Below are 13,391 nucleotides of genomic sequence, written 5' to 3' on the forward strand. Positions count from 1 at the left end.
TTCATACAAAAAATATTTATTAACAGAAAATTCGGTTTCATAAAAAATGTTAATCAGAAACTTCAGTTTCATAAAAAAAAAATGGTGACAAAAAAAAAAAAGCATTCTTTAATCTGAGATCTATATTTTAATTAAGATTGCTGAAACTTCAGTTTCAATTATAAAAAAAAAGTAGCATATTATTATGCCGCTTCAATATTAGCTTTTTTTTAAATTCATATTTATATTTCTGATATTCAAATTCGGAATTCGCGACCTTGATCTAGTTCATTCGATGAAAATCTGAATCTCCGGCTTCATGGAATAATCTTAGATACTATTATACGCTTAGATTTAAGTTTTATAAAGTTACACATATATTTTTCAGATATGATATTCATTTTTGAAATTTGTGACCCTGATTCAGGACAGCAGTGGTTTAACTAAAATTTTGATTGCATAAGAAATAAAACATTGGTATATAGTAGTGGCATGATATTATACTACTTCAATTTAAACTTTTTTTAAAAATCATCTTTATTTCAAAAATAAACATTTTGATTTTGGAATTGGTATTCCTTGATTAAGGTCAGTTGATGTTTTACTGAAACCTCGGTTTCATCAATTGTAGGTTTTAAAACATGTTTTAAGGGTTAGGGTTAGGGTAAGGGTCAAACTCCGAAACAGTGGTGACGTTGCTTCGCTAAACTATCATTTTAAAGTCAACGTAGCGTAGTAAAGAGGACGTAACCGCTGTTTCGGAGTTCGGGTAAGGGTGTGAACATGTAGAAAGAATGAAAAGTAATTTTTTATTTACCTATTTCGTACTGTGACAGTTATATCTTATTAATTATGATCCTGGTTGTCGGTTTATCATAATAAGGGAACGCGACCATTTGATATACTGTGTGTGGAGGCGGGAGCATTTTTTTGCGGATTGCCTATTAATTCATCACTGTTGCTACGCATGCTTATTATCTTTCGCACACTACTCATTCCTTCATTTTGTGTACCAGGAGAATAATTTTCATCCTGTCCTTTCCAAGGTGAATTACCAGCAGACCAGGATTTTCATTGTCAAAATCTTCCTAGCTGACCCCCACCCCCCCCCCCTTCCCTCCCCAACCCGATTAAATAAACAATAGTCGTCCCCTTACTACATTCAAGTTTGATTTTAATGCTATTTATGGACTTCTCCTCTTTGGATTTGCTTTTGACATTAGAGTTCGGTATTTCTATTATACCTTTTTCAGTACCACTGCTATCTGATGTTATTTCTCTGGTACGGGTGAACTAGGATGTAGAACACATCTAAATTAAGAAATATTCTATGACACGTTCTGGATAATCTACATTTTTTATTGTAGAATTATAGAATAAATCTTTTGTATTTATAACAAAAGTCTGGTTCTATATTTTATATAAAACACATGAATTGATTGTTTATGGTCATACACCTCGTTTTCAGTCTGCTGTGAAATATATTTTTTCTTTTGTCACGATTGTACTTCTGTCAGCTGCTCCGATAGTGAGGTTCCTCATTGGGTTTTTTAATATGTGATTACTTTTTTATAGTGATTATTTTGATTACAAGACCAAATACTTCATGATTATTTGTTAATCTAGGACTGTATTTTTGATTATTTGCTTATCTTGTTTAAAGAAATAATTAATGATTATGGTATTATATAGGCAGGAAATATGTGACAACTTGGATACCCTAATGAGTGGCCTCACTTTTACTGTCTGTCAACTGATTTCTAGAGTAGGTTGCTCCTAGAAAACAGTTAAGCATTTTTCCAGTCTTTGTTAAATTGAATTGATTTCAAATAAAAAGAGACATGTTATATCGTCGCTGGGCTTCTAAAATGTTGTAAATTACAAATTTTTCAAGAAAAAAATATCTCACAAACAGGCTTGGAAAATTTTGGCAAAATGCATGCTTCCAAAATGTCGTAAGTGAACTTGAACATTTTTGTATAAATCTTTATTCTAAATAAACCATCATTTTGACAAGGTATAGAGAAATACATATGTACAATATTTACAAGATACAATATTCAATAAATACAATTGGTACCAGACATGTTTCAAAAATAATTAATAGAGGTGGCGTCACACTAGATAAAGCCAGGAGTTCACACAGATTTATTTATAGTTTTGATAAATTTGCAGAGTTTAATCAACTTTACAATCTTTTTTGATGACATTAATAACTTGTACTTATAGATTATTGTTGATCATCTCAACGAGATTGATTTTCTCGCTTGAGCCGGAACGGCGAAAGCGAGAAAGGCAATCGAGTTGAGATGACCAATGATAATTTGTTTATCGCTATTTTACCTATGACGACGTTGTAAATTTCATGTCAATTTCGTTAGCAACGCCACGTGTCTGCTTAGTTTCTAGCGATAATTTTCCACCTCAAGCGAGTAGCATAATATGAAAATTATCACAAAAAAAGATCAAACGAAAAATGCACAAAATAGCGATAATTTAAAATATTTGGCTTTGTGTAGCTATACTTTTCTATGTAATTTTTCCTCTCCTGTTCAAAAAATTGGCATTCCAAAATAAAGTGAAATTCATCCCCGAGTTCATTGCTTTTACACAGAGTACAGTTTCTATTTTGTCTGCTGGTGGTTAACCATCTACCAGCTTCAATTTTTACCCCAGAATGATATCATTCTATTTTTCATGTCAATTTCTAGAGGATATATCAAGTTCGCCATATATCATATACGATGGTGTAGAAGATTTTAAATGTCAAAGCAATTTGCATAATTTTAGGTGGACTTTTTCGATTATTTCGTTATTGCTAAAACCCCATACTTCGCGTAAATAGCAGTGAAATAAAAACTTTGACATTTCTGGATTATCCAGGAAGTTAAATTATTTTCACAGAAATAAAGAAATGTACAATTATTTTTTTCTCAAAGCCATTCTACAACGATTTTTAAGTTTTCGTACAACATTTTGGAAGCAAACTTTACAAACAACTGACATTAGCAATTTTGTAATATGTCTTATTTCACACATTTTGATTGGTCTTACTGTATGCTATTTTGATATACCAAAGATATTCTCCCGCCCAGACCATTGGTGCCAAAAAGTATTTTTAGCCAAAAAAGTCATATACGACATTTTAGAAGCCCAGCGACGATATAGTATATGTCTCAGACTCTGATAATAATAACAACGCTGGCTTATTGGTTTAAACATGGAAGTTTTATTTTGACGTTAATCTTGTACTTCAATGTTTTTTTATTTAAAATCCACTGATTTGATTTGGTGTAGAGAATCGTGATTCAGATCATGACGCCTATTTTGAAATTGCACATTTCATAGAATAGACAAAAATGTAAATGGTGGCTATGATTTGATTTGATTTTGGTGTTTTAACGCCACTTTTAAGCACCGCTATGAATTCCGGCCTTGATTGCATGAATTCTAGTGGCAGATATTTCATTCAAATTAAGAACGAAGTAAATAAGATCCATAGTGTTAAAGGGTTCAAATGTGTACCTGTGTCAATTTTTTTTTAAGTGAAATTTGTATTTCTTCCCTGTCCGATAAAAATTCAATTACAATATCTCCAACTTAAATGTCTAAAAATTTTCAAATCTTAAATTGTAACTTGACAACATTGTCATATATCTACTTTGGTTTAGTTATGAGTCTGGGTATTCATTATTTTTCCATTATTAGTAAGTAAAACATACAAATCGTTAAAATTCCTGAACAACTATTACATTTTATGAAAAAGATTGTCAAAAAAAACACAAATCTTCATGAGGTACTGCATGTCACGTGTACGAAATGTTCATCATATTCTTTTTGTGAACGCATGCGAATCTAACTGGCAGTACATATACAAGAAAATATGATTGGCTAATTTTCCCAAATTTATGAAAGTTTCAATTAATGAGGGAAAAAAAGATGTGATTGTTAAAATTCAGTGAAAATCGATTTTACGATTTTATGAATATTTTTGTAAAATTGAAATTTCTGAGAAAAGTCGAGCGTTTATAGATTTTGTGATAAATGAATACAGTGTACGTTGAAATGTTGCACTTTGAATATACGAAAATATAGGTGTTTATTCGTCTATTCTGTGTGCGTGGCTGGGTGGAGGGGATAAATCTATTTTCTTACTGTCATTGTAAACTAGCTATTTTTCACTGCCGTATGAATATATTTTATAATAACATTACGAATCACACTTTTTTTTATAATCGATTACACCCCCCCCCCCCCCAAAAAAATACAGGGAGATAAGTCGGTGCCTAATGTATACGGTTCGGGAATTAGATATCTTAAAGCGAAATGTATGACTTTCTGAAGTAATTGATTATGTGATGAACAATCTGGGTGATGACATGTACTTCATATTTCTCATGTCAACTCCATAATTTGTCACATATTTGATCATATTTAGAAATAAACTGAACAGTAACGAAACTGTGGTAAATTTGTCCAGATTTCCGTAGTAGTAATTGTTTTATGGTAGTGGTAACAATAGATTCCTGTAATAAACGGTAGACAATGGCGCCCACAGGGACTCAGGTGTAAATTAACTGATGAATGTTATTGATATTCATTTTAATGAAATTAAATAGTTTAAATTTAGTGCTAGCGCAGAATACTTCAAGGACAGAATGAGCCGGAAAGTGAGAAAATAATGAAATGGCATTGTTTTTTTTTTTTTTTAGACCATTCGATGATGAAAATAACTACAAAGCGACCGGCATTTCTATGTCCTGCGCTAGATCCTTTTTTTTTGTCCTATTTCTATATAATGCAATTTTAACTTTTATTGGCAATTGGTGGTAACAGCAACGTTTTGGATAGTACACATCCTTGGGTATACTTTGCACGAATACGCTAAATCACATATAGAAAGATAAAGAAAAGAACATGCATTTCAAAACCAATTTATGAATAGAAACTGCGCCAAATTTGCCTAAAATGGGAGTTTTTTTTCTCTTGAAGATTAGGTCTCAATTTTGTTTTTAATTTCTCAAAACTCCTTCATTTCTTTCTCACTTTTTTTTTCCTTACTTTAAAACGTTTTTTTTCACAGAATATTAACATCACAACTTTATGGTATTATAATCTTCTTTCCATTATAAAACAAACAAGAAATTACATTTCAAAGTCGCCGATAGCTTATTATTTGTTTATTATTCTAATCAATGACCAATTATGTTAAGTAATTAATGCAATAAAAGGGAGATAAATTGAACTCAAATAAACATTTACGAATAGATACAAAATCAGGTGTGCGACAAGGTGTCCGCTTATCGCGTTACATTTTTGTATTATCGCTTTCGTTCAGCAAACATTTTACGGTATATTATTCATTTACATGTAATAGATCTCGCCGAAATCAAATTACGGATTTTATAATAAAGTTGTTGTAGTGATAGTCTCCACTGATTAGTTAATAAAAGGTTACTAATAGTTAGCTAATTGTCTCCCATACGCTAGATAAGACAGTTGTTTAAGTCTTTTGAAGAAAGTGTTAACGCATTCAAATAGTAATTGGATTTTGTTTGTTGAATAAATTAATGTTGTTATCCGCCATATAAAATTATGTTTCAATTAGACACGAAGAAGAGACGATTTAAAAAGAATGCTGTAGAATAAATTATTATTGTAAAGATTGAGGTTTTTATTAACCACAATAAGTTTCAAGTCACAAGTGCTATAGAATTATCAAATATCAGAGTTTCTACCTTTTTATCTCTAAAAAAAGGGGGAATACTTCAAATATGGGGAGTACTTCAAAAGGGGAAATACTTCAAAAAGGGGGGAATATTTCAGAAAGGGGGGAATACTTCAAAACTTTAAAATTATTATCTTTTTCACCTTTAAAACAAGTAAACATACCAGACGTGTATAATCGAACGTATGTTCTGTTTCTGGTTATTCGTAGGTGATTTATTTATTTATTTATTTATTTTTTATTTGTATTTTATTTTGTTTTTGTATCTGGGATTCATTGATAAAATGTATTTGCTCCCGACATTTTTAACTTTGTATTATATATAGCTTTTTAAAAAGAAAAGGACGCTAAGAAGTATTTCTTTATTGGCCACTCTATCTTTAAAAAAAGGTAAATTATTAGCAAGCCTAGTGTGATTCTTACAGGAAATAGCATGTTGTATTTTACCTGGGAATAGAGGCAGAATTTTTATTAATTGGTCCTATTCAGATATAAAAAAAAATCAGCTATCTTTTTAAATTGGATTATCGACATTCTGTAGACCCAGTAAAAATAAATCAACATAAATTCTTGAATATATTAATTACCTATGTGTCAATATCTTACACCTCATTAATTCAGATTATACTTTGTGTCTCCGTGTTATGCATATTGCATGTCACATAAGGCGTGTCATCCCTGGACATTTGACCAGCCAGAATACACAGATTTAATGAAGAAGAACCGTTAATTAACCCATGGACAAAGCAATTAGACCCCTGGGTGCTTTTACCTATTTAACGGGACATTGTGTATATTGACTGCAGAATTTTTACTGAATAAATATGCAAATTTATGTTAATTGATACAATTTATTGAAATTTCGCCATGGAAAATTGTCTCTTTAGACTAGAGATGAATCGAAAAGAAATATGGTAAATTCTCTACCTAAGCTTTTAACATTGTATATCTCATCTATAACTAATCCAAGATTCTATCAAATTAGATTTTAAAATATGAATAAACTATTGAGATAATCATATATTGCATTGATGCCTTAGAAACATTTTATTTCAATAAAGGCCCCCACATTAGGCATGGTAGTACAACAATATAACAATTAAGAAATAATGCATGAATAAATCAAATGGGAAGGTAAATATCATTTGTAAACTGACATTACAATTTTACAGAACTTAGCTAAACTAACAGGAACAAACTTATTTTTGCTGTTCATTAAATCAGAGAAAACTCATAGTTTTCCTCACTTTGCAAATATCTGCTGGTAAAAATTTCAGCCGTTCAACATTTAAGAAAGTACAATCATATATGTAATGAAATTTATCTAGCACATTTCTGTTACATAAATCACATATTCTTTCTGATCTATCAATGCTATAAATTCTACCACATTCAATTGGTAACGTTTTATTAGGTTCTTTCAATAAAATATCCGTTAGAAATAGTTGTCGAACTTTCATTTATTCAAAAATAAATGTATGAATAAGTTTTGTCCATATACACAATTTACTGTAAAATGATTTTAAGCTTTTTTTTTTTACTTTTTGTGAATATTTCATATTTTAATTCATTGTATTAAATAAAATTGAGAATGGAAATGTGGAATGTGTCAAAGAGACAACATCCCGACCATAGAGAAGACATCAGCAGAAGGTCACCTACAGGTCTTCAATGTAGCGAGAAATTCCCGCACCCGGAGGCGTCCTTCAGCTAGCCCATAAGTATATTTTCTATGTTAATTGCAAACGAGTATTAAGTATTAGGAAATATTTTTTAATTGGTTTTTTTTGTTCTTTTCTTTATCCGATTATTAAAAGAGTAAAGAAAATATGAATTATCGCGGTCCTGTATGTCGACGATTATAGAGCCGAACAGATATATAACATTCCCCTTCTCACTACGACTTGCTGATATTTTAAGATGAAGCTATTGCCTTGAAGAATTTTAACAAAAAGATAGTTTCTAAAATAGGGAAAACTAGTGAAGATACCATGAGTTAACCGGGTAATAAACAATTTACTATTTTATAAGAAATTCTATCATTCCTGACATTAAACATTAAAGAATATCAGGAAATTAAAAAAACAACACTGCGAAGTACAATTGACCTCGTCAGAGACAGATATATATACAAATGTATTATGAATATATATGTCACTAACCACACATATCAAACACACATACTAAACATCATATGACCTGGAATATAAAATATTGCAGGAACGACCATTTAACTTCAAGGACAAGGGGAAATGGTTCTTTCCTAAAAAAAAATAAATAATCTGATCCCAAATTTGATGGAAAATTAAAAAAAAAAAAATTAGAATCTGACTTAGACAAAAAAAAAACAAAAAAACATATCCCCCTCTTGAAGTTAAATAGTTGTCTACTAAGAGGTATATATATGTTGCGATATTTTTACACCAAAGTACACGACTGACTTGAGGTCCCACAGTAATTCCAACTATATATATGAACATATTAAAACAATATGTTCAAAAAGATTATGTTTCAGCCTCGTAAAAGAGAATGCACCGACCATAACGACGATCCATGGTTCTTTTTCTATTTAAAATGTTTTTGCGTAGTTGTTTTAGAAGATGGACACGTATTTTAGGTTCTAAAGCAATACCATGAAAACCCTTCTCTCAAACCGCCCACTGGTTAGTTATATTACCTTATATATACATTTACAATTCATTCAACAATAAAATATATAAACACTTATCGTTTGGTTAACCGCATCCCTTTGTACAAAAGCATCGCTGACCAGAAATTAAGCTTTTTAACTTAATTAAAACCTATTTCCTTTCCACAAACAAAACATCTTCCGTAAATTTGCTTTTTGTTGTCGATAGTTTACTAGAAAGGTTGATTTTTAGAAATTATGAAATTAATATTATAGATATAAATAAAAAGAGGCAAATTGATGATAAATTCCATAAAAATATTGAAAACCTATTTTTAACTATAATCATCAGAAAAGTTGGCTTTCAGAACGAATGTACTAACAATGATTTGTAAACTATACAAATCCTTGGTACTAACTGAGACTAATATAACACTGTTATAGTAGTCTCAGGTACTAACAAATACATTTGTACACTTACCATTAAATGTCTCATTCAAAAAGTTAAACAAAACTATTACCGATCATACAAAAGAAAAAAAAAACGAAGAAAATATTTACCTCAAACTTTGCTTGCGTGACTGTGTTCTATTGATTGTGAAAATTGGAATGATAAAATTTCAACAAACAGAAGCATTTTATAAAACAAAATTTGAAAAGGTATTTGACAATTTGTAATATACAGCAAATTTCCGTTCGTTTATTCTTTTGTTTTACCATAAAAAGGTGTGATAATATATATTTTTATTGCACTTTGAACCACCTCCCCTCCAATTAATGTGACAACTCGGTGTCAAGACCCATGGAATAAACAGGGAATACACACACACCTGTTTGAACTTTCTATCTGTAGCAAATTTATGTAAAACAATTGGTATAAATTTAATTGTTGCTTCGAAATAGAAATTTTAATTGAAATATAAATTATTGATTGCTGCCATTTTTTGAAATTTCGATTTCTTTTTTAAACATTTATTATTAAATTTTATGATGTATTTCCCTGTTTTTTTTTTTATACAATAAAATTAACGGTACCAATTTTGTTGCACCAGATGCGCATTGCGACAATACATGTCTCTTCAGTGATGCTCGTGGCAAAAATATTTGAAATCCAAAGCTTATATAAAAGATAAAGAGCTATAATAATCCAAAAGGTCTTACAAAAAAAGAGTATAAGGAGGGGAAAGCACACAAATTAAAGAAAATAAATAAAGAAAATAAACAAAGATGAAAAACCTTCATTTATCCTATCAATATTTAACAAAGACATAATTTAAAATGAATTCATAGATATAAGTTCGTTTCCAAAAGAAATATAAAATTGGCAATCTCATTCATATAAAGTAAAGTATTAAAACAAAAATAATCAATGACAAGAAGAAAAATAAAAGGAAGGTAGAAAGAATGAATGAAAAACGGGAAATGCACTACAAGAACCTTGTGAAATGTGTTTTTTACGTAAACAATAATTGGACAGCTAAATGTAAATGCAAATTGCAATATTCTATTGCTGCTATTGATTATGGTGATGTTTTTGTTGCTGCTAGTGATGATGCAAAAACTACACAGTCTGCTGCTATAGATTATGGTGATGTTTTTTTTGCTGCTTGTGATGATGCAAAAGCTACTCAGTCTGCTGCTATTGATTATGGTGATTTTTTTTTTTTTTGCTGCTTGTGATGATGCAAAAACTACTCAGTCTGTTGCTTACGATTATGGTGATGTTTTTGTTGCTGCTTGTGATGATGCAAAAGCTACTCAGTCTGCTGATATTGATTATGGTGATGTTTTTGTTGCTGCTTGTGACGATACCAAAACTGCTAAGTCTGCCTCTATTGATTACGTTGATGTTTTTGTTTCTGCTTGTGATGATGCCAAAAAAACTGCCCAGTATGGTGCTATTGATTATGGTGATGTGTTTTTTTTTTTTTTTTTGCTGCTTGTGATGATGCAAAAACTACTGAGTCTGCTGCTATTGATTACGTTGATGTTTTTGTTTCTGCTTGTGATGATGCCATAAAACTGCTCAGTATGCTGCTATTGGTTATGGTTATGTTTTTGTTACTGCTTGTGATGATACCAAAAACTACCCAGTCTGATGCTATACACCGACCGTGCAAGGGCTGTATAGCCAGTCATGGTCGTTAAAAACTTCCATTTGTTGTTTGCTGCTATTGATTATGGTGATGTTTTTGTTGATGCTTGTGATGATGCAAACAATACTCAGTCTGCTGCTATGGATTAAGTGAGGTTTTTGTTGCTGCTTGTAATGGTGCCAAAAACTGCTCAGTCTGTTGTTATGATTATGGTGATGTTTTTGTTGCTGCTTGTGATGATTCAAAAACTACTCAGTCTGTTGCTTACGATTAAGTCGATGTTTTTGTGGCTGCTTGTGATGATGCAAAAACTACTCAGTCTGTTGCTAACGATTATGGTGATGTTTTTGTTGCTTCTTATGATGATTCCAAAACAGCGCAGTCTGCTGCTTCTTATTATGGTGATGTTTTTGTTGCTGCTTGTGATGATACCAAAAACTGTTCAGTCTGCTGCTTTTGATTATGGTGATGTTTTTGTTGCTGCTTGTGATGATCCCAAAACAGCTCAGTCCATTGCTTTTGATTATAGTGATGTTTTAACGGGGGAAAAACATACCTCCCCATCACATGAGCGTTGGTATTTTTCTCGTTATCGGATGAATTGGATTATTCAATAAATGTTTTATTTGTGTTGCATAACTTGTATATTTTTATGAACTTGTTCTCACTGGCATTTTATTTTGAAAAAAAGTATTTCCCCTTTAATGACCAAGCCTATTTCCCGAAATTTTTGTTTTATTTTACAATTATCTTTTTTTCTCTCGTTATCTGATAAATAAAATCATTCAATTATTGTTTTTATTTGTATTAAGTGCATAAATTGTAGTTCTTTTAACTTGGTATCATTTCAAGTGGATTTACAAATAAATTCTTCCGTAAGCAATTGTTTTATTTCATGATAAGTTTCCGATTTGTTTTGCAATGATTATCTTTGAGTGGTAGCAGGTCCATATTTTTCCTATAAAGCAGCTATTTGAATATATTATTTCCTGTTGCTAAAATACATAGGTTTTCAAGGAAATAATATGTATAGAACAGAAGGAAATTATAATAACTATTGGAAGAGACATCTAAATTAGATACTACAGTCGAACCTCGTTGTGTCGAACTCGGTTGTGTCGAAAACTTGAATGAGTCGAAGTAATTTCGCGGTCCCGGTAAAATTCCCGTTTGATCAATGCATAATTACCTCTGATGAGTCGAACTCGGTTGATTCGAATACTCTGTTAAGTCGAGTAAATTTTATAGTCCCGTCGAAGTAAAATTAATGTAAATTGACCCCGATGTCTCGAACTTCGAAAGTAAAAATTTTCGAAAGATGCAGACCTAATGATCATGATGATATAAATTTAAGTAGTATACATGTACTATAAAATTAAGAATGGAAATGGGGATTGTGTCGAAGAGACAACAACCCGACCATAGAACAGACAACAGCAGAAGGTCACCAACAGGTCTTAAATGCAGCGAGAAATTCTTGCACCCAGAGGCATCCTTCAGCTGGCCCCTAAACAAATATATATACTAGTTCAGTGATAATGAACGCCATACAAAACTATAGCATATATACTATGCAGTGTTATACAGATAAGATTTCGTGCCATCTCCCCTTCGCGTAGAAAAATCATTTTCCATTGTCTGGACAACTACTTTGCTGAGAAAAGGCACTGAATATTTGTCTGTAGTGTGCATATTTAGGGTAGACATGAACTCATAATTTCTTGGAAACTGACAAAATATAGTTTTATTCTATTGAAAATTAAGCATATTCCTAAATAATTTGATCCTGTTCGTTATACAGTGAAACCTGGTTAAACCGAATCATTCACAAACCGAAAACCTGTATTTATAAACCAAACATGTTCTAAAGCACCGTCATATCAAATTGTATACGTTGGGAACTTGATAAAACCTATTATCCCTATTTTGTGCATTTTCCCTTTGATCTTTTTTGTGATAATTTTTCATATCATGCTACTCGTTTGAGATGGAAAATTATTGCTAGAAACTAAGCAGGCACGTGGCGTTGCTAACGAAATTGACATGAAATTGACAAAGTCGTCATAGGTAAAACAGCGATAAACAGATTATCATTGGTCATCTCAACTCGATTGCCCTTCTCGCTTTTGCCGTCCTGACTCAAGCGAGGAAATCAATCTCGTTGAGATGATCGACGATAATCTATAAATATCGGCAAAAAACGATCAAAATATAAAGTCCCGAAGAGGTGCGGTTTAAACAGGTTTCACTGTAGTTGAAAAGAAGTGAGCTTTTGATATGAGTAGCCCCATTCCCCAACAAAATATGAGTGGTCAATGCATGCTTCAAAATCCTCCAAGATTATAAAGAATAAAATCGGTGAGAAAACCAATGTATAATAGACAGGAATTCCGTAGTGGGTATAGTTGTCGGCAAAAACTCACATATTTGATAGAACAAAAAACCACAGGACAAAAAGTCGCGAATAATGTTCTTAAAAATTATTTGATCATTAGCGACTTTGATTAGAATAATTTTTGTTTGAAAAAGTTGCTTTATATATAATAGTTCAATAAAAATGCAAAACTGATTTTGAAAAAAAAAGTTTGCTCATATTACCCAGAAAAATTATTTCAAAACATAATGGTGACTTCTTGTCCTGTGACTTCTTTTCCGTGAGTTTTTGCCAGTCTGTGCATTTTTTTGTCAATCGTATTTCTGTCCAGCCCTTTACTTGCCCTTTTTATAATAAATACATATTCATACGCAATAGAATGCAAAAAAAAAATGTGTAACAAACCAGCTTCTGACACAATGCCAAAAAGTTTTAAAAAATTCGGAGTTGGAAACATCCGTCAGTCTTCGCAATTGTTATTTTATATACTAATTACTCATTTGAATTGTATTTTTTTATATTTGTCATTTCGGGGTCTTGTATAGCTGAACATGTGGTACGGGCTTTGCTCATTGTTGAAGGCCG

This window comes from Mytilus galloprovincialis, chromosome 12 (assembly GCF_965363235.1).
Source record: "Mytilus galloprovincialis chromosome 12, xbMytGall1.hap1.1, whole genome shotgun sequence".
NCBI lineage: Eukaryota > Metazoa > Mollusca > Bivalvia > Mytilida > Mytilidae > Mytilus > Mytilus galloprovincialis.